The 25,751-nt window shown below is 39.4% G+C and overlaps 1 long non-coding RNA gene across 1 annotated transcript in view; it reads left to right on the top strand.

The window, feature by feature from the left end:
* The window catches only part of LOC139184904 (uncharacterized), a 168,350-nt gene extending 152,426 nt beyond the window's left edge, over positions 1-15,924 (top strand). Inside the window, exon 6 of the long non-coding RNA XR_011568425.1 lies at positions 11,785-15,924. This is a non-coding gene — a long non-coding RNA (uncharacterized lncRNA). The remainder of the gene's footprint in view (positions 1-11,784) is intronic.
* Positions 15,925-25,751: the final 9,827 nt, after the last annotated feature.

Here is a 25,751-nt window from a genome sequence, read left to right as displayed (position 1 = left end):
TGGGTGTCAGAAGGCAGTGGCACCCCACTCCAGTACTCTTGCCTGGAAAATCCCATGAACGGAGGAGCCTGGTGGGCTGTGGTCCATGGGGTTGCTAAGAGTAGGACATGACTGAGCGACTTCACTTTCACTTTTCACTTTCATGCACGGGAGAAGGAAATGGCAACCCACTCCAGTGTTCTTGCCTGGAGAATCCCAGGGACGGGGGAGCCTGCTGACCTGGGCTTCCTCCTCGCAGACCCTGTCCCTGTGAGCAAGTCTGCCTCTGGGTCATGTACCCTCCTAGTCTCTGTTTTTCTGTAGTTAGGTGAACCAGGTAGATCCAGTCACAAAATATGATTAAAGTATAACTGCAAAGGAAAATTAACTCTATCAGACATTTAACATACTATAAAGCCTCTATACCTAAAACAGTATGGTACTGGCTCCTTGGAGAAGTGGGCCGTTCCAGAATTGAGGCAAGGAAGATACAATATGAGCCCATAACGTCTTGTGATCTTATTTAGTGGGAAACACCAGCATCTTTTTCACTAAGATGAGGCACAGGGACATTTCTCGCAAACCATCAAAGACCACATAGAACATGGTCCTCTTGCTCTATGAAGTATTCCAGAGAAAAAGTCCACAAATAAAGGCCAAGAGATTAAATCTGACTGTTTGCCACTTATTATTAATTGGAACCCCTAAAATTTAATTGGAACATAGTCACTCCCACTTGTTTCCTTATTGTTTATGGCTGCTTTATGGCAAAGTTGAGTACACGCAGCCACCTGTATCCATGGGTGCAGAATGCATGGATACAGGCTGGGGTACAATTGGTCCATGCCATTTTATATAAAGGACTTGAACATCCTTTGATTTTGGTCTTTGTGGGGATCTTGAAACAAATTCCCTGAGGATACTGAAGTATGATTGTAGTGGCAACACAGAGACCATAGGGACCACATTGCCTAAAATATTTGCTACCATTTACTACCAACTCATTATAGAAAAAATGTACTGACACCTGTTCTAAAATATGGAATGGGAAGCAAAACTTTCTGATTTTTTTTTAATATGAGACAAGTTTGACACTAATATAGAAACCAGTTAAAGATAGTACAAGCGAAGAGTATTAAAGATCAGTCACTCATGAACACTGATGCAAAATACTAAGTAGAATACAGCAAACAAAATATTTCTCTATAAGTTCATTGACATTGTTTTGAGCAGAGCTTTAGTAATTTGGTCAAGTGCCACATACACCCATGTTATCACTGCTGGTGGTGGTTTGGGTTTTCAAGGTCAATGTGCTTCGTGTTGGGAATATGAATACAAACGAAGTCTAACTGAAGCAAAGCAAGATGGTAGGAGGGGTGAAATCACATTTAGAATCAAACCCCATATCTTCCAGAGACACTCAGAGGGCTCAAACAAAACCTGTGCACACAAGGAGACCCCACAGAAACTGAGCCAGACCTGCCTTTGAGTGTTTGAGTGTCTCCTGTGGAGGTACGGGTCAGCAGGCCTCAGCAGACCTGGGTGTGGCATAAGCCCTCTTGGAGGAGGTGGCCATTAACCTGCCATAGAGCCACCAGAACCTACACAGTACTGAGGAAACAGACTCTTGGAGGGAATAAACAAAACCCTGTGTGCACCAGGACCCAGGACAGGGAGCAGTGACCCCACAAGAGACTGACCCAGACTTGCCTGTGAGTGTCCAGGATTCTCCAGAGCAGGTGTGGATTGGTGGTGGCCTGATCTCCAGGGTCAGGGGCAATGAGTGTGCAGGGCATGCATGGGACCTTTTGAAGGAGGTCACCATCATCTTCATTACCTCCTCCATAGTTTGGTCTCAGGTCAAACAACAGGGAGAGAACACAGCCCCGCCAAGCAACAGAAAATTGGGCTAAAGATTTACTGAGCATGGCAAGGAACTAAAGAGACTCTTGATGAAAGTGAAAGAGGAGAGTGAAAAAGTTGGCTTAAAGCTCAATATTCAGAAGACGAAGATCATGGCATCTGGTCCCATTACTTCATGGCAAATAGTTAGCGAAACAGTGGAAACAGTGTCAGACTTTATTTTTCTGGGCTCCAAAATCACTGCAGATGGTGACTGCAGCCAACTGAACTGAACTGAACTGAAATACTCCTTGGAAGGAAAGTTATGACCAACCTAAATAGCATATTGAAAAGCAGAGACATTACTTTGCCAACAAAGGTCCATCTAGTCAAGGCTATGGTTTTTCCAGCGGTCATGTATGGATGTGAGAGTTGGACTGTGAAGAAAGCTGAGTGCCGAAGAATTGATGCTTTTGAACTGTGGTGTTGGAGAAGACTCTTGAGAGTCCCTTGGACTGCAGGGAGATCCAACCAGTCCATTCTAAAGGAGTGCGGTCCTGGGTGTTCATTGGAAGGAATGATGCTAAAGCTGAAACTCCAATACTTTGGCCACCTCATGCGAAGAGTTGACTCATTGGAAAAGACCATGATGCTGGGAGGGATTGGGGGCAGGAGGAGAAGGGGACGACAGAGGATGAGATGGTTGGATGGCATCACAGACTCGATGGACATGAGTTTGAGTAAACTCCAGAAGTTGGTGATGGACAGGGAGGCCTGGCATGCTGTGATTCATGGGGTCACAGAGAGTTGGACATGACTGAGTGACTGACTGGAACTGGAATTTGAGCATGGCCCTGCCCATCAGAGCAAGATCCAGTTTCCCCTATATTCAGTCTCTCCCATCAGGAAGCTTCCAGAAGCCTCTTATCCTTATCCCTCAGAGGGCTGATAGAATGAAAACCACAATGACAGAAAACTAATCAAACTGATCACATGGACCACAGCCTTATCTAACTCAGTGAAACTATGAGCCATGCCATGTAGGGCCACCCAAGATGGACAGGTCACAATGGAGAGTTCTGACAAAATGTAGTCCACTGGAGAAGGGAATGGCAAACCACTTCAGTATTCTTGCCTTGAAAACCCTATGAACAATATGAAAAGGCAAAAAGATGACACTGAAAGATGAACTCCCCCGGTCTATAGGTGCCCAATATGTTACTGGAGAAGAGTGGAAAAGTAACTCCAGACAGAATGAAGAAATGGAACCAAAGCATAAACAATGCCCAGTTGTGGATGTGACTGGTGATGGAAGTAAAGTCTGATTCTGTAAAGAACAATATTCTGTAAAGAACAAAGCATAGGAACTTGGAATGTTGCATCCATGAATCAAGGTAAATTAGAAGTGGTCAAACAGGTGATGGCAAGAGTGAACATCAACATTTTAGGAATCAGTGAACTAAAATCGACCTGAATGGGTGAATTTAATCCAGATGACCATTATATCTACTACTGTGGGCAAGAATCCCTTGGAAGAAATGGAGTAGCCCTCATAGTCAAAAAAGAGACCGAAATGCAGTACTTGGGTGCAATCTCAAAACAACAGAATGATCTTTGTTTGTTTCAAAGGCAAGCCATTAAGTATCACAGTAATCCAGGTCTATGCCCCAACCAGTAATGCCAAAGAAGCTGAACGGTTCCATGAGGACCTACAAGACCTACTAGAACTAACACCCAAAAAAGATGTCCTTTTCATCATAGGGGACTGGAATGCAAAAGTAGGAAGTCAAGAGATACCTGGAATAATAGGCAAATTTGGCCTTGGAGTACAAAATGAAGCAGGGCAAAGGCTAACAGAGTTTTGTCAAGAGAACACACTGGTCATAGCAAACACCCTCTTCCAACAACACAAGAGAAGACTCTACACATAATAAGATTGATTATATCCTTTGCAGCTGCCAAAGATGGAGAAGCTCTAAACAGTCAGCAAAAACAAGACCGGGAGCTGACTGTGGCTCATATCATGAACTCTGTATTGCCAAATTCAGACATAAATTGAAGAAAGTAGGGAAACCACTAGACAATTCAGGTGTGACCTGAATCAAATCCCTTACAATTTTACAGTGGAAGTGACAAATAGATTCAAGGGATTAGATCTGATAGAGTGCTTGAAGAACTGTGGAGGGAGGTTCATGATATCATACAGGAGGCAGTGATCAAAACCATCCCCAAGAAAAAGGAATGCAAAAAGGCAAAATGGTTGTCTGAGGAGGCCTTTCAAATAGCCGAGAAAAGAAGAGAAGTGAAAGGCAAAAGAGAAAAGCAAAGATATACCCAATAGAATACAAAGTTCCAAAGAATAGCAAGGAGAGATAAGAAAGCCTTTCTCAGTTATCATTGCAAAGAAATGGAGGAAAATAATAGAATGGGAAAGACTAGAGATCTCTTCAGAAAAATTAAGAGATACTAGGGAAAAAAAATTCATGCAAAGATGGGCATAATAAAGGACAGAAATGATATGGACCTAACAGAAGCAGAAGATATTAAGAAAAGGTGGCAAGAATACACAAAAGAAGTATACAAAAAAGATCTTCATGACCCAATAACCATGATGGTGTGATCACTCACTTAGAACCAGACATCCTGGAATGTGAAACCAAGTGGGCCTTAGGAAGAATCACTACAAAAAAGGGTAGTGGAGATGACAGAATTACAGTTGAGCTATTTTGAATCCTAAAAGATGATTCTGTGAAAGTGCTGCACTCAATATGTCAGCAAATTTGTAAAACTCAACAGTAGCCACAGAACTGGAAAAGGTCAGTTTTCCTTCCAATCCCAAAGAAGAGCAACGTCCAAGAATGCTCAAACTACCGCACAATTGCACTCATCTCACACGCTAGCAAAGTAATGCTCAAAATGCTCCAAGCCAGGCTTCAATAGTATGTGAGCCATGAATGTCCAGATGTTCAAGCTGGATTTAGAAAAGACTGAGGAACCAGAGTTCCAATTACCAACATCTGTTGGATCATCGAAAAAGCAAGAGTTATAAAAACATCTGGTTTATTGACTATGCCAAAGCCTTTGTGTGGATCACAATAAACTGTGGAAGATTGTTCAAGAGACGGGAATACCAGACCACCTTACCTGCCTCCTGAGAAATCTGTATGCAGGTCAGTAAGCAACAGTTAGAACTGGACATGGAACAACAGACTGGTTCCATATTGGGAAAGGAGTACATCAAGGCTGTATATTGTCACCCTGCTTTTTATGCAGAGTACATCATGGGAGATGCTGGACTGGATGAAGCATAACCTGGAATCAAGATTGCCAGGAGAAATATCAATAACCTCAGATGTGCAGATCGCACCACCCTTATTGCAGAAAGTGAAGAAGAACAAAAGAGCCTCTTGATGAAAGAGAAAGAGGAGAGTGAAAAAGCTGGCTTAAAACTCAGCATTCAAAAAACTAAGATAATGGCATCCAGTCCCATCTCTTCATGGCAAATAGATGGAGAGACAATGGAAATAGTAACAGAGTTTATTTTGGGGGGCTCCAAAATCACTGTAGATGATGACTGCAGCCATGAAATTAAAGACACTTGCTCCTTGGAAGAAAAACTTTGACAAACCTAGACATCATACTAAAAAGCAGAGACATTACTTTGCTAACAAAGGTCCATCTAGTCAAAGCTATGGTGTTTCCAGTAGTCATGTATGGATGTGAGAATTGGACCATAAAGAAAGCTGAGCTCTGAAGAATTGATGCTTTTGAACTGTGGTTTTGGAGAAGACTTTTGAGAGTGTATTGGACTGCAAGGAGATCCAGCTAGTCAATCCTAAAGGAAATCAGTCCTGAATATTCATTGGAAGGACTGATGCTGAGGCTGAAACTCCAGTACTTTGGCCATCTGATGGCAAAAACTGACTCATTGGAAAACACTCTGATGCTGGGAAAGATTGAAGGTGGGTGAAGAGGGGGTCAACAGAGGATGAGATGGTTTGATGGCATCACCGACTTGATGGACATGAGTGAGCAAGCTCCGGGAGTTGTTGATGAACAGGGAAGCCTGGTGTGCTGCCATCCATGGGATCACAATGAGTTGGACATGATTGAGCGACTGAACTGAACTGATAGTCAAGTTTCTCACCAGAATTATCATTTGTAATTTTTCTCTTATTATTTTTCAGTTTTTATTTATATTTCACAGGATATGTACTAGATAGCCTGCTCTGTTTTCCATTGGTATTTAGTGTTATTCAGGATTGTGGAAGTTTAATGTCAGCCTGACTTTTATCCAGTTGTAGGCAAACCACCCTTCTTCTTTTATATTTTTAATATTCATATAATATTCTACAATTCCAGATTTCCACAGTTTCCAGAATAGGTCTTATTTATTATTTTAGCCTGATTATTAAATCTTTAAATCTGGATTTCTTTTGACCTGTAGGCAAATTTTTCTGCATTCTACTATTCCTTTAGTTATGTCAGAAAGGACTTTCTTCCATGTCTATAAATTTCCCTGTTACTTTCACATCTGTTCTTTACGTTTGACTTGTCTTCTCAAATCTGCTATCTTTATTACCAGTTTGATCTGGTCGCATTCCTTTTTATCATCTCTAATGGGAATTCCAGTTCTGCTTTTGCTCTGGTGTTTCATGCATTCCCTCATTATTTTACTCAGAATTCTCTGTATCTCTGCCTTTATCTGATACTCTTTAGTTTTCTCTCTCTTATTCCTTCTTACATGTTTTTAAAGACATCAAGCATAGTTTACTAAATGTTTCCTTTTCTTTTCTGCTTGTTCATTCTTACACAGATGGAGACTCATCCAGATCTGGCCTTTCCTAAAAGATGTTAGCCTGGGATGCTCTTCTTCCAGTTATAGCCACTGCCATGTTTTGGCTCTAGAACCAAAGGCGGATTGATATGCACGGATCTTAGGAGGTTTGTCTGTAAGAATGACTAGTTCAGAAAGAATAGACCTAGTAGTTCTTTCCTTGAGAGGAAAGGCATCTCAGCCAGTGTTTGCCAACATACATCTCTGATGGCTTTAGGGTAAACGACCCTGAATGGCTATGTGGGCAGACTCTGGCTGGCTTAACAAATGATTCTTTGACAAAAACAGTCACATGTGTTTCTGCTCTGAATAATTTTTGTGGCCAGAGTGTCAGGCAAATGGGGGAGGGTTAATCGAAGCCTTTTCCTACCCCTGATTTGGACTTATCCTTGTTGCTTCGTATGTGTTTCTGAATCATATGTTATGTCTTAGTATTTCTCAACAGTGGTGCCATTGGCGATTTTGGACTAGATGATTCATTGCTGTGGGGGCTGTCCTGTATGTTGTAGTGTGGTTAGCAGTTTCCCTGGTCTCTATCAGTAGATATAAGTAGCCATACCCTGCCCAAATTATGATCATCAAAAATGTCTCCAGTTGTTGCTAAATACTTGGTGGGAAGCAAAATTGCCTTCCCTCCTTCCCATTGAAAACCAAGAATATACTTCTAAACCCATACTAAATGCTCTGTATTTTAGGAAGTTTTCTCCAAAACTGAATGATGTTCTTTTATTTGAAATTTTTTGAACTTCTGCCAGACTTTTTCTTGGTCTTTATAGGCATTTAGTAGAATGTTGAATGGAATTGTAGAGGAATTATTGCTTTTGCTGCTGCATTTCTTTATTCACTGAGTAATCTGCTGAATATTCATGGAGTACATAATCTATGCCACAGTCTCTGCTGAGTCATGGAACAACAAACTGAATAAGACATTCTCCCTGCCAATTCTTAACTTTAGGGATTTCTTCTAAGATTTATACAAATAATCATATTTATCTGCTTGAAATGTCTTATTCTTTTGGCTTCCTCTGGTTCTCTTCCTACATCTTGAGGAATTGAGGACTTGTCAGTTCGTTTAAAACGTTCACCATCACTTACAAATCTCTAAAGGAGGGGTAAAACATGAGGTATTCCTTAATCTTACTTGATTCTGGAGCCCTGTTTTCTCCAGAGTATCTCATGAGATTAGTCCAAGTTATAGACTTTGCAAACTATTCATTTACAAGTTTCTCTCTTATCTCAGAACGGATGACACGGATGCTTTCCAAGTTAATATCCTCAGTCCTGGTATTTTACAGAGTCCCAGAATCAAATACTCAACTCCTCCCGGGTATCTCCAGATTATAGTCCCACAAATACCTCACCCTCAGTACTTCTTCCAAGGCATCTATGACATCCAAAATAGTAAACTTTCTCATTTTTCTCTGTAACTTTAACACTGTTCTGTCTTCACCTTCATTCAGTGTGGGTTGCTCATCTGTTACAATTCTGTCTCCCCTGCTAGACCGAAAACCCAGATGCAGGGTCCAGGCCTCTTCTTCACTCTTTTTCCAGAATCTGGAACAGAATGGAAGCTCAGGATATTTTTTGTATTATTATTAAATTTAAAATACAAAAACCCTGGAGAAAAAAAAAAGTAATACCTTTGATACTTCTCAAACAATGTTTTAATGCTTTTTTTTTTGCTTATTTCTCTACATACTTAAATTGAGGCTCAGGGATAGATCTGAAAGCTCTAGGAAGCTAAGGTGAGATACTGGAGTGGAAAATGGATAGAGAAATAGGGCAATTAGATTTGCTAAAGACAAACCAGACAGACTTAATAATACTAGATAGTGCTAGCAGTGTCTTTGAAAAAAAAAAAAAAATGTGTCTTTTGTTTTTATTTTTGTGTTTTGCCAGTCCTGAGGATTTCACAGTTTGGCTTGGGTCCAGTGTGATGATTAAACATTTGTTTCTTAGAAAGCAAATTGGTTCTTTTGTTCTGTGTTGCTCACTTCAAGATTAAATCAGGGGATTTGGAAGGATGTACTAAAGTTTCATCTGGTTTGTTGGGAACAATATACTGCTAGATAATCATTCCTTTATAACAGCTCAAGAAAGTAATAGTTGTTTTTTTTTTCTTAATTAAAACTCCGTATACACTTCTGATTAAATTCACACCAGAGGAAACATCATGACTGGGTTTTGGGGAGCCCACCAAATCTTCCTGCCTCAATTCTTTGCTGAGTCTGGAAATGTCATTTCTCTCTCTTTCTTTTTCAGAGGGGTATGTTATGGGTCCATTTATCTTTGCATGCAGGTGCAGTGAGACAGAGATGAGAATGAGAATCTGCCAAGCACTAGGAAACAATATTAAATGAGCACCTTGAGGAAATTGCAAAGTAGTTTCTACTTTATCAGGGTTTTCAATTCCAGGTATCTTACTTTGGGACTTTTGTATTACTTTGATATCACTTATAAAATGTTCCATTTCTGAAACTGCTAGATCCACAGAAATTAGTAGCCTTTTGGGGGCAACGGATAAAAGGAAGACCATAGATTACAATTTGCTGACTGTAAAAATAAATAGGTTGATTTTTTTTTTCTCAGCTATCAATATAGCTTTGTTCATCAAGAAAAAGTCAGTGTTAGATCTTTCTTCTTTGAGTCTGTGTGAATAAAAAACAAACTTCAGAGAATCAAACCCCATAGCATAGTTATTATGTTATTTGATCCTTTCTGTGTCTATAGTAGATTCTTCCCTGGTGGCTCAGACGGTAAAGAGTCTGCCTGCAATGAAGGAGACCTGGGTTCAATCCCTGGGTCTGCAAGATCCCCCGGAGAAGGAAATGGCAACCCACTCCAGTATTCTTGCCTGAAAAATCCCACGGACGGAGGAGCTTGGCAGGCTATTGTCCATGGGGTCACAAAGAGTTAGAACATTATTCCAAGTTCAGGTACTACAATCAACAAAATATGTTTTTCTTTGTATTGATTTAGACACTGGGGGTCACTTTGCACTATACAAGACATGATTTGACTAAATTAGGCCTATATTCACAATGTAAAGTAGTGCTTTTTAATAGAGTTATCTAATAAAGCTAAATATACATTGAAACGTAAGTCAATGGTTATGTTTATTTAAAGTAGATGGGATAAGGATGACGATTTATACACAAATGAGGTGCTACTAAAAAAGAGTGATAACTTGGCACACTCACTTCTACATTACCATCTGTACTCTGATGGGGATGCAAAAGCACAGGACAGCACTTTTCTTATATAAACATGATACGTATGGGTATGTCACACAAATTGTTTAAAACACACATTAGCACATTCAACAGTTCTTTTTCCCAAAAGTGAATTTTAGAGATTTTGGGCAAAGTTTTAGGAAATTAAAGGAAAATGTTTGTGAGTTAATATACATAAAACTCTTCAAAAAGGAATAGGTACAGAGTAAGCTCTCTGCATTTACTATTATTGTTTATAGAATACTTACTGTCAAGTTAAGGATGTATATATTAGTTGTGTGCATGCTTAGATGCTTCAGTCATGTCCAACTCTTTGCAACCCTATGGACAGTACCCCACCAGGCTCCTCTGTCCATGGAATTTCTCAGGCTAGAATGCTGGAGGGGGTTGCCATGCCCTCATCCAAGTGATCTTCCTGACCCAGGGATTGAACCAAGGTCTCTTACATATCCTGTGCTGGCAGATGGGTTCTTTACCACTAGCGCCACTTGGGAAGCCCTATTATGCATAAGAGGCCATCATACTATAAGATGTAAGATGGACAAATACAGTAGACACAGTGGGTTTATTTTTTCCCCCAAAAGTAGCTTGCATATCAGTGGTAAAGAAATGTACAAACACCGCGTGGTAAAAATGTGGTGACATCAGGAGCTCAGAGAATGGAGAGATTCTTGTGGCCCGAGGCAAGGTATATAGTGATTCATTACATTGCAAGAAGATTGGAGGAGATAGTAAGCATTTCAGGAAGGGAAAGAAAAAAAGAAATGGAGATAGGACTACATAAAATATTTATAGCTTGGATGCACTGGAGCCTGGACTAAGAGGATGAGATTAGAAAAGAACACCAGAATCACAGATTTGGACTTCATTTAGTTATTGACATTTTCTGAGTAATAATAAGCCAGGATGATATTTGTGTTTTGGAAAGTTAACATGACAGTTATGTATTCAGTTAACATGTCCAGTTATATATACTTTCCATATTGGAGTAAATGCCTTCATTTATAAAAATGTTATTTCAGCGTCTTAAGATTATGGTCAATTTTTAATTAATACTAACTTTATTTCTATGGCTAAAATAATTAACTAAATAATGGTATATGAAAGAGATAGCCATTTTAAGGTTCTAATAATTTAGTAAATATTTTGCAACCTGGTACTAGAACTTGGGTTTTGGATGAGGGTGACAATAATTCAGTTATGAGCTTTGCAACTCACTCATGTGAATCTGAAAAAGTTATTTAACTCTATGAACCATCCATTTCTCATATATAAAATGCTGAATAGTAAAGCTTTCCTCATTGATTTGTTATGAGGATGAAATAACATATTTTAAAATGTCCAGACATTATCTACCACATGTAATAATTATGCAGTTCATGTTAAGTGCAATTAATGTCTGTAAACTAAGTGTAAAAAAGTAGAAAGCAGATCTTATTGTATCTATTACAGGGTTCAGAACACAATGCACTTTTATTTTTCTAGCTTCAAGACCCTTGCAATCTATTTTTTTCCTACTATCTCACTGATTTCTGTTTTAAAACCTCATTTATTTGTTTTTTCTCTTCTTTTTCTGTTGGTAGTATCCAGAGGTCAAATTTTGGATTTCTTTATCTCACAATTTCCCTTGAAGACCTTATCCAGTCCTATGACTTTAAATATTATCTGTGTACTGATTATTTTTGTGCTAATGTCAAGGATATATTCTCAAATTCTGTGATAATTACCCCTCCAAAAGACTGAGCTTAACTCCACTTCCCTGAGTCTAGAGTGTGGATTGTACACAGTGACTCTCTTCTAGTACCACTAAGTGATGGAATGTCACTTTTGAGATAAGGGTTTTCATCTTGGGTTCTCTCTCTCTCTATTTCTTCCTTTCTTTTCCTCTTTCAGTCATCCATTGCTGTGTGAAGACGTGCCCTAGGAAGCCCTATATAGAGGTCCACATAGTAAGGAACTGAAGCCTCCTACCAACAGCCACAGGAGTAAACTTGGATGCAGAGTCTCCAGCCTCAATGAAGTCTTCAGAGAGACTGCATATAGCCTCAGTGACAACTTGACTACAACCTCATGAAGAACTGTGAGCAAGAATTACTAAATAAGCCATGTCTGAATTTCTAACATTCAGAAACTGTGTGCTGCTGCTGCTGCTAAGTCGCTTCAGTCATGTCCAGCTCTGTGCGACCCCATAGACGGCAGCCCACCAGGCTCCCCTGTCCCTGGGATTCTCCTGGCAAGAACACTGGAGTGGGTTGCCATTTCCTTCTCCAATGCATGGAAGTGAAAAGTGAAAGTGAAGTCACTCAGTCATGTCTGACTCTTAGCGACCTCATGGACTGCAGCCTACCAGGCTCCTCCGTCCATGGCATTTTCCAAGCAAAAGTATTGGAGTGGGGTGCCATTGAAACTGTGTGAGATTATTATTATTATTATTTTGCTTTCAGTTCACTTCAGTTCAGTTCAGTTGTTCAGTCATATCCGACTCTTTGCGACCCCATGAACTGCAGCACACCAGGCTTCCCTGTCCATCACCAACTCCCAAAGTTTACTCATGTCCATTGAGTTGGTGATGCAGTCCAACCATCTCATCTTTTTTTGTCCCCTTCTCCTCTGCCCTCAATCTTTCCCATCATCAGGGTCTTTTCAAATGAATCGGCTCTTCGCATCAGGTGGCCAAAGTACTGGAGTTTCAGCTTCAACATCAGTCCTTCCAATGAACACCCAGGACTGATCTTCTTTAGGATATTTTGCTTTAGGATGCTAAATTTGGGGATAATTTGTTACATAGCAATAGATAACTAATGCAACCCCTGAATTTATCTCCAATCAGACCTCTACTTTGAACTCCAGACTTGTATATCCAACTGCCTACTTGCTATCTCTACCTAAATGTCTAACAGACATCTTGAACTCAACATGTTTAAAACTAAACTCCTGCTCTTTGCTCTCATCCCTCCAAGTTCAACATAACTTTCTGGCACCAGTTGCTATGTTTCTCAGGCTCGTTATTAAGTCTTAGCGAAATACTTGACTTCTGTCTTTTATACTCCTTCCGCAATCTACTAGGGAATTCTTTGACTCTACTTAAAAACTATATCCTGAGTTGATCACTTCTGACCAACTCACTACTACCATTCTGGGACTGCTGCTGCTGCTGCTGCTAAGTTGCTGCAGTCATGTCCAACTCTGTGCGACCCCATAGACGGCAGCCCACCAGGCTCCACCGTCCCTGGGATTCTCCATGCAAGAACACTGGAGTGGGTTGCCATTGCCTTCTCCAACACATGAAAGTGAAAAGTGAAAGGGAAGTCACTCAGTCGTGTCCGACTCTTCGCAGCCGCATGGACTGCAGCCTACCAGGCTCCTCCGTCCATAGGATTTTCCAGGCAAGAGTACTGGAGTGGGGTGCCAATGCCTTCTCAGATTGTAGGACTAGTTAACCTCATTTCATTGCAAGAAACTCCCTATTGTCTTTCAGTTTCTATCCTTGTCTCCCTCCCAGTCCCAATAACTCCCTCCCAATAACTCCCAGTGTATATTCTCAACACAGAAGACAGTTATCCTTTAAAAATGTATCCTTATCCTTTAAACACTTGAGTCAAATTTCCAGCTTAGATAGTAGTGGAGTGGCTTGTACTGGACTAACCTTACTGCAGATAGAAATTATTAACCCTGGATAGAATATTTTTTTAAAAAGCAGTTAAATCCCTCTCAGCGCCTGCCTATTCTGGATTAGCACTGGTGCATAATCCAAAGTAGGCGGATGCTGAGAGGGATTTAACCTTTGAAAGAAGGTTACCATACTGCGTAACAGCCACATTTACAAGGCTCTTCTCCTCAGGGCAATACTCAATTAATGTGTGGTGCAGTTGGATAAAACTAAGCGGGAGCCACTGTTATACTGACTTGTAATTTTATGAGAGGTAGAAACTATCAGAGTGACTGGAAATTAACAGGAGAGAACCCAGAAAAGAAGCGACAGGGTTGATTTCAAAACTCCCAGCAAACCTGTGGACAATTTCCTGAAATTCATATATAGAAAGCATTACATTAAGAAGTCCAGATGAAATCAATAGCATGATGGCTGAAAAAGTTAAACATGGGTTTTAGCTTCTTGATCCTTTTACTGAGTCCTGCCAAGTAAAAGGGCTCTTATAAATACCTCAGACTTTCCACTGAAACTCAGGAAATTCCCCATATTAGATACAAATACTATTTTCCCCCGATTGGCCCAAGTGCTGAGAGCAACATGGAAACAAATATGTCCCGACAAAATATAAAACAAACACTTCAAGAATTCAATGTGATGATCAGCCAGTAATTTAACTATTAGAAAATGTAATCATCACTTCTCATAGGAATAAAACAGAATTTGGAGCTTCAATTCACAACAAATGTGCAATACAAATTTTATTAGATATAGGAAAATATGAGTTATTGTCAAGGATGAAAGCAATCAATATCAATAGACCACTGATAATTAGTCAACAATTAACAGTAAAAGACATTTAAGTATCTATGATAAGGACTTAATTTAAAAGGTGGTCATAATGAGAGTGAACAGCTGGAAACTATTGGCAAAGAAATAAAAGCTATAAAAAATCAAGAAGAATTTCTAGAAATGAAAAATTTAGCATCTGAAATAAAAGGGTTCTGTTGTTGAATTTAGTAGAAGATTGGAGTTAGCAGATTAAACGTTTTGACAAGAAGAATAAAAGCTCTCTTGAGATGTTCACATTCTAATCCCTGGAACCTAGGAGCCTATAAATATCTTACTGTGATATTATGATTTATAATATATATTTATATATTTGAACTTTGTCCCGGTTTCTGACTCAGAGCTCCTAAGAGTCTTGGCATTTCCTAAATGATAAGAGTGATAAGGGTGAAATGGATATCTTTCATTATTCATAACAACCCCTTTCTAGCACACCTGAGTTTAGATCACTGAGGTGAATTTAGAAAAGTCCATTGGTAACCTAAGGATGGGGGCTGGTTACCAGGGGAACCAACCTTGATAAGAGAGTTGAAACTTTTGGTCCTAGGGTCTGACCTTAAAACTCAACATTCAGAAAACTAAGATCATGGCGTCTGGTCCCATCACTTTATGGCAAATAGATGGGGAAACAGTGGAAACAGTGTCAGACTTTATTTCGGGGGGCTCCAAAATCACTGCAGATGGTGATTGCAGCCATGAAATTAAAAGACGCTTAATTCTTGGAAGGAAAATTATGACCAACCTAGACAGCATATTAAAAAGCAGAGATATACTTTGCTAACAAAGGTCCATCTAGTCAAAGCTATGGCTTTTCCAGTAGTCATGTATAGATGTGAGAGTTGAACTATAAAGAAGGCTGAGCACTGAAAAATTGATACTTTTGAACTGTGGTGTTGGAGAAGACTCTTGAGAGTCCCTTGGACTGCAAGGAGATCCAACCAGTCCATCCTAAAGGAGATCAGTCCTGGGTGTTCATTGGAAGGACTGATGCTAAAGCTGAAACTCCAGTACTTTGGCCACCTGATGCAAAGAACTGACTCATTTGAAAAGACCCTGATGCTGTAAAAGACTGAAGGTGGGAGGAGAAGGAGACGACAGAGGATGAGATGGTTGGATGACATCACCAACTCAATGAAGATGAGTTTGAGTAAACTCTGGGAGTTGGTGATGGACAGGGAGGGCTTGTGTGCTGCAGTCCATGGGATCACAGAGTCAGACACAACTGAGTGACTGAACTGAATTGAACTGAGGGTCTGACCTCTTGGGAGGGGATAAGGGCTAGAGACTGAGTTAATCTCCCAACAGTCAATGATTTAAGTCATCATGCATACATGATGGAAGCTCTGGAAAAATCCACAAGGATGAGGTCCAGAGAATCTTCAGGTAAGTAAACTCGTGAAAGTTCTAGGAGAGTGGTATGCCCAGAGAAGACATGGAAGCTCCTTGATCCTTTCCCGCATACCTTGCCTGAGGCATCTCTTCCACCTGGCTGAGTTATATTTTTTATAATATGTTTTTAAAATAAAATTTTGTAATCTAGTAAGTAAAACATATTCCTGAGTTTTTTGAGCCACTCTAGCAAACTAATCAAGCCTGAGGTCCTGGGAACCTTTGGACTGTAGTTAGCTGGTCAGAACCATAGGTAACAAGAAATCTGCACTTGCAGTTGGCATTTGAAATGGCGGGGGGCATTCTTGGAGGACTGAGCCCTTATGGAATCTGATACTATCTCCAGGCAGGTAATGTCGGAATTGAGTTAAATTGTAGGACACCTGGCTAATGTCACAGAATTGCTTGGTGTGTAGAAGCTCTAAGGGGGGCACCCCTCACCCTCCCAACATATTTGGTGACCAGAAGTATTGAGTGTGAGTAATATTAAAGAAGTCGCACAGGAGGAAGTGAGTTTCTCCTTTACAGTAACTTTTCATGTCAAAAGGATTTTTGCATGTGGAATTACAACTACAAACTTCAAAACAGACATCCTGAATTATCTACACGGTCCCCATGTAACTGTATGCGCCTTTAAAAGTGGAAGTAGGTCATAGACTTGAGAAAATGGAAGAAGACAGGAAAGATTTGAAATGTGAGAGACACATCACCAAATTTTGATGGATTTGAAGATTGAGAAAGGAGATCACATGCTAAGGCAGGTAGGGAACCTGTAAAGCTGGGAATGACCCTCAGCTGACAGTTTGCAAAAAGACAGGGACCTCAGTTTTAGAAACATAAGGAACTGAACTCTGTTCATAACTTACATGGATTTACCTAGAGCTTCCATAAAAGGATACAGCTTTGCTGACATGTTGATTGCAGCCTGGTGAAACCCATGTCAGATATTAGACCTACAGAATAGACCTGTAGGATAATACATGTATGTGAGTCTAAACCTCTAAATTTGTGGTAATTTGTTATGGCACCAATTGAAAACTAACACAAGAGGGTCAATAATAAGCTTCAAAATAGATAAATGTATAAAAAAAGAAGGGGACAGATAATTATTTTTTCTAGCATTGGCCAAAAATTCCCCAAATTTGTTCAACAAGATAAACTTACAGGACCAAAAAGCTTCAATAACTCCTTATATGCATATGCTAAAATCATAAATCTTTTAGAAGAAAGTACAGGAGAATATTTTTGTGACCTGAGAACATAGGTAAGGATTTCTTAAGGCAAAAATACACTAAACATGAAAGAAAATAATCATAAATTACACTTCATCCAAATGAATGTATTTTGCTTATTAAAATACACAAATAAGAGGGAAAAGTCAAATTATGGACTGAGAATATATTTATAATACATAAATCCAACAAAGAAATTACATCCAGGATATTTAAAGAATTCCTTCAGGCCTTAAGAAGCTAAATAACCCTTTAAAAAAGAGTAAAGAAATTAAATAGATATCTCACAAAGGAAGATACATGATGGTGAAAAGTATATGAGAAGGTGCTGACATGACAAATTATTAGGGAAATTCAAATTAAATCACAATGATTTACATTATACACCAACCAAAAAAATCTGTAGCCCACCAGGCTCCTCTGTTCATGGAATTCTCCAGGAAAGAATACTGGAGTGGGTTCCCATTTCCTTTTCCAAGGGATCTTCCTGACCCCGGGATCGAAACCAGGTCTCCTAGCATTGCAGGTGGAGTCTTTATCATCTGAGCCACCAAAATATGGTTGGCACCCACTAATCTGGTCTAAAGTTCTAATTTTACAGTTAAGGAAACTTTTACAAAGGTAAAATTTCTTTGCCGAGATTATGCAACTGGTAATTTAAACTCTATGAAATTGACATTTTTTGTAGGTTAAAAAATTAATAATGGTGACTTCACATAGTTAAAAAGAATAATAGTATGCTTGGTCTTCACACATCTAAGGATGGGTCTTTCTAGTTGGCCATGCTTTTTGCTGGATATAGAAAACAAAATACTTTCCGAAAGATTCTCCAATGATAGATACTCTGTTAAATTGCAGCATTTTCTTGATAGCCAGGACCCTCACATATGGTCACACTCATGGTGCAAGGCACACTCACTGTTCATGTATTCCACAATGCAAGTGGAATTATCATCACATTCTATGTTGGAAAAAAAAATATTACATCCATACTTTCTCGAGCTTGTTTCTTTTCCTTGATATTTGACATTAATATTCATTAATTATTGCTATCCCCAATTACTTATACTGAATAACCCTCTAAATCTTTTCAAATTCCTTTCTGTTTGATTTTTCTCATTTTTACAGTCCTAGTGACCTACTTGTCCTGCTTGTCGCTTTCCTGTTTGTAGCTATTTTTCTTGCATAGCTCTCTATCCCTCTCTGCCTTCTCCTTCATGAGACTAATGCCATCTGCTCTTATGCTCTTCTCTCCATGACCAATGTCATCAAAGTGAACCCTATCCAGCCTTAATGTAAATTTATAAATCAATTTGTTTATATAAAGTAATTCTTATCTGAAGTACATAAGCAGAAACAAAAAGCAAGAATGTGATCTCTAGGTGCTCATTTTTTTCTTAAATATTTCTGAATATGTAGATAGTTGGATGTGATTTGAATTATATTTTAAAGGCTATTTGATTTTTATATGTGCGTATATGGCTGAACTGATATGTTGTTCCATTACAGTTTTCTAGAAACAGCATAGGGGAGAAGAAAACTAGGAAAACAGAGTATATACCAGAAGGAAAGTTACAGATAGGATCTAAACATGTATTTAGAAGAAGGCTGATTAACTTCATTATGTGGAAGAAAGATCAGCAAACATGCAGAGATGTTTAGTCATACTAGCAGCAGTCTCCCACTGTGGCTAGGATGCCAACAATAGCTTGAGCTGAGAGCCTCTTTCATTCAGAAAAACACTACTACTAATTCTGACATGCATTCCAATATGTAACTTTATCATAGGTGTATAAGTCTTATTTTGGGGGAAAAAACTAAAAAAACAATATTGGGTAAAAATGTGATCTATTTTTTTTTATTTCTGTTTTAAGTTAAACTGCTAGAATTTACCAGAAAAAATAGGACCAATTTGATGTTTTATCGATTTAGAAATATCATGCTTTCTCAGACTTTACATGCTATGCTTTGATGGCCTGGATGCTGGGTGCTATATTTCAGCACAAAGCCTTAATAACACTCTTGGGGGTAGAAGGTTATTGCTGTTTGTTTGTTTATCGTTTTTTCCTGACTAGAAAGTCAATATAGATATGTGCATTTTGTTGCAGGTTACCAACTACAGGCTGAAAATAGTTTTGTAAGACAGAGTTTGTTTATTTTTCTTCTTTCTTCCTTCCATCAAGATCCAGCATAGATAACAAACATTTGAAAAGAAAATAACTGGGGAAAGAAAATAACCATGAAGCTTTTTTTTTTTTAATATATATAAAAGGTTGAAAAAATCCCCCTTGTGATTTTTTATGGAACTTAATGATAACTTTTGTTTAAATTCATGGATTTATTAGAAATTACTAACTGGGTGTTCAGATCCAGTGCTTTATTTTTATAAGAATTTTATCTACATTCCATTCACTCATGAAAAACACGTTTTCCTAACTCATCTACTTTAACAGTAGGACTAAAAATGCCTTAGGATAGGAAAGTGAGAACTGAGAAGGGCTCTGCCTAAAAGGAGATTTTGGTTGGCATACTGTTCCGCAAGACATAGATTAAGATGGCCAGACATCCAGATTGTCTTTTCCAATTGTAATTCAATTCACTTTAACAAATAGTTTTCTAATGGTCTAAAAATTATAAGACATTGGATTGGATTGGGCAGGAAATAAACATATGGGATATCCTTCTTCCCCTAAGTAGTTTACTTTGGTTGGGTTTGGGGGAGGCAATAAACCTTGTGCATACGTAGCTGTTGTAGGAAGCAGGAGTAAGTGGGTTTTGTTAAGGAGCTATCAGTATGGTGCTATAATGTAACAAGCCCAAATAAATGTCATTCATTTAGGATTGAGGGCGTTATTAAGCCTTTAAGGAGGGAGCTATTTTTGAAATAAACATTGGAAGAAAAAAGTTTTTAAAAGCAGAGAAATGCACGTCAGAAGGAGGGAAAATCGTGAACCAAATGCAGTTGTAATTTGCCAGCAAGTAGTAGTAGTGTCAGTTGCTCAGTCGTGTCCGACTCTTTGCGACCCCATGGACTATATAGCCCACCAGGTTCCTCTGTCCATGGGATCCTCCAGGCAAGAATACTGGAGTGCGTGGTCATTCCCTTCTCCAGTGCCAGCAAGTAGGGGGATTATAAAGGGTTTTGACAGAGATTGGATTGTGTTTTAGGCAATGACTTTTAAGATGAAGTTCAAACAAACACTTCAGCAGATGACATAGAATTCCATGGGTATTTCTTTATTTGGTGAAATGTAATAAAGTCTTCGGAGAAGGCAATGGCACCCCACTCCAGTACTCTTGCCTGGAAAATCCCGTGGGCAGAGGAGCCTGGTAGGCTGCAGTCCATGGGGTCTCTAAGAGTCGGACAAGACTGAGTGAATTCAACTTCACTTTTCACTTTCATGCACTGGAGAAGGAAATGGCAACCCACTCCAGTGTTCTTGCCTGGAGAATCCCAGGGACGGGGGAGCCTGGTGGGCTGCCGTCTACAGGGTCGCACAGAGTCGGACACGACTGAGGCAACTTAGCAGCAGCAGCAACAAGGTCTTAATATAAATCTCTTTATAATCTGGATTCAATCTATTTACCACTCCCCCTTCCCCATACACCAAGATTAAAAGTAGAACCTAGGGAAATTCTAAAATATAAAGGATGAACATAGAATTATAAGTTGAAAAAATGGCTGAGAAGAAACAACAGTATAAAAAAAATATGGAGGAAATAAACTAAGATAGAATGATGTAAGAACATATACTTTTCAGCTTAGAATAATCCTGACACCAAAGCTAGAAAAGGACAATAACAAATAAAATTGCCAGTCAATGTTCTTTATCAACACAGACTAAAAATTCTGAGTTGAGTCATATATAACTGGAAATCAGTTATATATAGAAAGAAAAATGACCAAGCAAAGTTTATTCCAGGAAAGAAAGGATGGTTTAAAGTTTGAAAATTGATCAGTATAATTCATCACATTAATAGTATATAATGGTCTCAAGAGATGCAGAGAAATACTTGATAAAATTCAACACCCATTTATGATAAAAACTCTCAGCAAACCAGAAATTTAAGGTCACTTTCTTAATCCAACAAAGAATATCTGCAGTTCAGAAACTTGCTACAGCCATTTGAAAAGTATTTTCATGGAATGACTTGGGGCAGGGGGTAAAGCCTGTCTAAAAAGGAATGAGAATAAGAGCATTCAATGCGACTTATTTACAAGGCTTGGCTACAATGGGGGAAAGGGTGATAGTCCCAGGAAGATATTACAAAGGTGTTTTTTGGATTTTATTATTTTTGGTATTTTGAAAACTAGGTAAAATGAACTATTCATCATTATCTAAATAGAGAAACCAGAGATCAAATTGCCAACATCCACTGGATCATTGAAAAAGCAAGAGAGTACCAGAAAAAACATGTATTTCTGCTTTATTGAGTACGCCAAAGCCTTTGACTGTGTGGATCACAATAAACTGTGTAAAGTTCTGAAAGAGATGGGAATACCAGAACACCTGACCTGCCTCTTGAGAAACCTGTATGCAGGTTAGGAAGTAACAGTTATTACTGGACATGTTACTGGACATATAACAACAGACTGGTTCCAAATAGGGAAAGGAGTACGTCAAGGCTGTATATTGTCACCCTGCTTATTTAACTTCTATGCAGAGTACATCATGAGAAACGCTGGGCTGGAAGAAGCACAAGCTGGAATCAATATTGTCGGGAGAAATATCAATAACCTCAGATATGCAGATGACACTACCCTTATGGCAGAAAGTGAAGAAGAACTAAAGAGCCTCTTGATGAAAGTGAAAAAGTAGAGTGAAAAAGTTGGCTTAAAGCTCAACATTCAGAAAACGAAGATCATGGCATCTGGTCCCATCACTTTATGGGAAATAGATGGGGAAACAGTGGAAACAGTGTCAGACTTTATTTCTTTGGGCTCCAAAGTCACTGCAGATGGTGATTGCAGCCATGAAATTAAAAGATGCTTACTCCTTGGAAGGAAAGTTAAGACTAACCTAGACAGCATATTAAAAAGCAGAGACATTACTTTGTTAACAAAGTTCCATCTAGTCAAAGCTATGGTTTTTCCAGTGTCATGTATGGATGTGAGAGTTGGACTATAAAGAAAGCTGAACACCGAAGAATTGATGCTTTTGAACTGTGTTGTTGGAGAAGACTCTTGAGAGTCCTTTGGACTGCAGGGACATCCAACCAGTCCATCCTAAAGGAAATCAGTCTTGGGTGTTCATTGGAAGGACTGATGTTAAATGAAACTCCAGTACTTTGACCACCTCATGTGAAGAGCTGACTCACTGGAAAAGACCCTGATGCTGGGAGGGATTGAGGGCAGGAGCAGAAGGGGACAACGGAGGAGGAGATGGTTGGATGGCATCACCAACTCGATGGACGTGGGGTTTGGTGGACCCCGGAAGTTCGTGATGGACAGGGATGCCTGGTGTGCTGCAGTTCAAGGGGTCACAAAGAGTCAGACACAACTGAGTGACTGAACTGAACTGAAATAGACCCATGAAGTTTTACTCACTGTGTTTTGCATATTGTGTATATCTAGAGAGTGAAAGTGAAAGTCACTTAGTTATGTCTGACTCTTTGCAACCCCATGGATTATACAGTCTATGGAATTCTCCAAGCCAGAATACTAGAGTGGGTAGCTGTTCCCTTCTCCAGGGGATCTTTCCAACCCAGGGATTGAACCCAGGTCTCCTACATTGCAGGCAGATTCTTTACCAGCTGAGCCACCAGAGAAGCCTGGTGTATATCTGGGGATTAACAGAAAAGAGATGCACACTTAAAGGATTTAACTGGAGAGAGCTAAATATTTGGACTCTTGAAAGATACAGGGACTTGTGGTATTAGAATGTTTTACCACCCCTAGATCTAAAGTTGTAACAGAATTATGTAGTCCAACAAGATTAGTATTCTGAATTCTCTTTCTTCCCACCCTCTGTTATCTTCCAGGCATCTGCCATTGGCTGATCCTAACAGAAAACAAAGGGCAAGGAATCCTGGTTAATGTAGTCCATAGGAGTTACTATTGTAAGTCACATAGAGATGGGCAGGAAGAGATCTGAAGAGGCCAATGAAGACTAGTTAGCACATATATGTTCTAGTCTAACTGTTATGCCCTTCCCTACTTTTCTATCTTGCAAAATTCTCTTTTCTCTTTAAGGCTCAATCCATAAGAAACGTTCTATATGGACTCACAGTGCTTCCCAAGCAAGGACAGGTGATTTCTCTTCTATTTGTATTTATGCATCTGTTGCAAAGACTATTTATTAGTGCAAGTACATGACAGACACAGTCTTAACCTGTATTATTTATCTCATTTACCCAAATAATCTTTTAAGGTAGATAGAAAGCAATGGCAACCCACTCCAGTACTCTTGCCTGGAAAATCCCATGGACGGAGGAGCCTGGTGGGCTGAAGTCCATGGGGTCGCTAAGAGTCGGATACGACTGAGCATCTTCACTTTCACTTTTCACTTTCATGCATTGGAGAAGGACATGGCAACCCACTCCAGTGTTCTTTCCTGGAGAATCTCAGGGATGGGGGAGTCTCGTGGTCTGCCGTCTATGGGGTCGCACAAAGTCAGACACGATTGAAACGACTTAGCAGCAGCAGCAGCAGCAGCAGCAGCAGCATAGCCATTTAACCTCAAGGAATCCTAGGCTTAGCAGGTTAAATAACTTGTCCAAATGTACTTAGCTGGTGACTGGCAGTTTGTTCATACTACCTCCATCACTCCATGCTCCCATAATGCTTTGTGTGTAGATCAGATAAAGCATTTACCACATTCTATTTTCTGAAATTCAAGCAAGAAAATCATACTTGTGGCAAATGATCACAGAATGTCAACAGTCAAGCTGCTCATCCTGGTGCCTTTAATCACTAGTAATTGTTTGAGTTTCTGTAGGACGAGATCCTGGACAGGGTTCATATCTGGTATCTGTCCCAGTGACAAATGAAATGATAGCAGAGCATGGAGTCAGAGTTCTACTTTATTAGGCAGGTATACTTCTGTTGCAAATGATAAAATCCTCCTTAATGTAGTTTTTTTTTTTTTTTAATTAAGTTTATTTTATTTTTAAACTTTACATAATTGTATTAGTTTTGCCAAATATCAAAATGAATCCGCCACAGGTATACATGTGTTCCCCATCCTGAACCCTCCTCCCTCCTCCCTCCTCATGCCATCCCTCTGGGTCGTCCCAGTGCACCAGCCCCAAGCATCCAGTATCGTGCATCGAACCTGGCCTGGCATCTCATTTCATACATGATATTTTACATGTTTTACCCCAATGTTCATCGCAGCACTGTTTATAATAGCCAGGACATGGAAGCAACCTAGATGTCCATCAGCAGATGAATGGATAAGAAAGCTGTGGTACATATACACAATGGAGTATTACTCAGCCATTAAAAAGAATACATTTGAATCAATTCTAATGAGGTGGATGAAACTGGAGCCTATTATACAGAGTGAAGTAAGCCAGAAGGAAAAACACCAATACAGTATACTAACACATATATATGGAATTTAGAAAGATGGTAACAATAACCCTGTGTACGAGACACAAAAGAGACACTGATGTATAGAACCGTCCTTAATGTAGTTTAAGCAACAAAAGAAAATATATTCGTCCATGTAGCTAGCAAGGCCAAAATGAACCTGACTTCAGTTCAGTTCAGTTCAGTCGCTCAGTTGTGAACCTGACTTAAATGTACATAAATAAATCTAAGGGCTCAAGGGTTCATACAATTTTTCAGGGTTTTTTCTCCTTGCCAATCTCTCTGTTTTACTTTTTTATCTTTTTCCTGACTATTGCTCAATTTTCTTCTGACAAGTTTTCTCTGCTGCCACTGGTAGCCTTTGCTTTAGATGGCCCCTCCTTAGTACATCTAGCTGTAAGAGAATGTCTTTCCAATATCCATTTATCAATTTAAGAAGGCATTTGTTTGGTCTTGCTTATTTGTTAAATGCTTACCCCAGGGTTAATCACTGTGATAGAGAAACTGGTCCCATTAACTGGTCATCATGTTTGAGATATAAGTCCACTGCTAAGGATGGGAAAGAACTTACTGTAGGATGCTAGAAAAATAATGAGATTTAATGGGAAATGTGCTGGGTAGTCTACCCAAATAACTATCACAATCTTTTCCCAATCTTCTTGCCAAATCTATTTTCAAATTAAGTGTATTCTTCTTTCAAAACATGTTTTTGCTTTTTCTTTGTGTGCCAGTTCTATCATCAAGTGTTTTAGGACATAATTTGCTCAGTCGTGTCTGACTCTTTGCAACCCCATGAACCACAGCACGCCAGGCCTCCCTGTCCATCACCAACTCCAGGAATCTGCCCAAACCCATTTCCATTGTGTTGGTGATGCCATCCAACCATCTCATCCTCTGTCATCTCCTTCTCCTCCTGCCCTCAATCTTTCCCAGCATCAGGGTTTTTTCAAATGAGTCAGTTCTTTGCATCAGATGGCCAAAGTATTGGAGTTTCAGCTTCAACAGCAGTCCTTCCAAGGAACACCCAGGGCTGATCTCCTTCAGAATGGACTGGTTGGATCTCTTTGCAATCCAAGGGACTCTCAAGAGTCTTCTCTAACACCACAGTTCAAAAGCATCAATTCTTTGGTGCTCAGCTTTCTTCACAGTCCAACTCTCACATCCATACATGACCACTGGAAAAACCATAGCCTTGACTAGATGGACC

This window comes from Bos indicus, chromosome 9 (assembly GCF_029378745.1).
Source record: "Bos indicus isolate NIAB-ARS_2022 breed Sahiwal x Tharparkar chromosome 9, NIAB-ARS_B.indTharparkar_mat_pri_1.0, whole genome shotgun sequence".
Classification (NCBI taxonomy): Eukaryota; Metazoa; Chordata; class Mammalia; order Artiodactyla; family Bovidae; genus Bos; species Bos indicus.
Note: the sequence above shows the minus strand (reverse complement) of the source record. Positions and strands in the feature narration are given on the sequence as shown.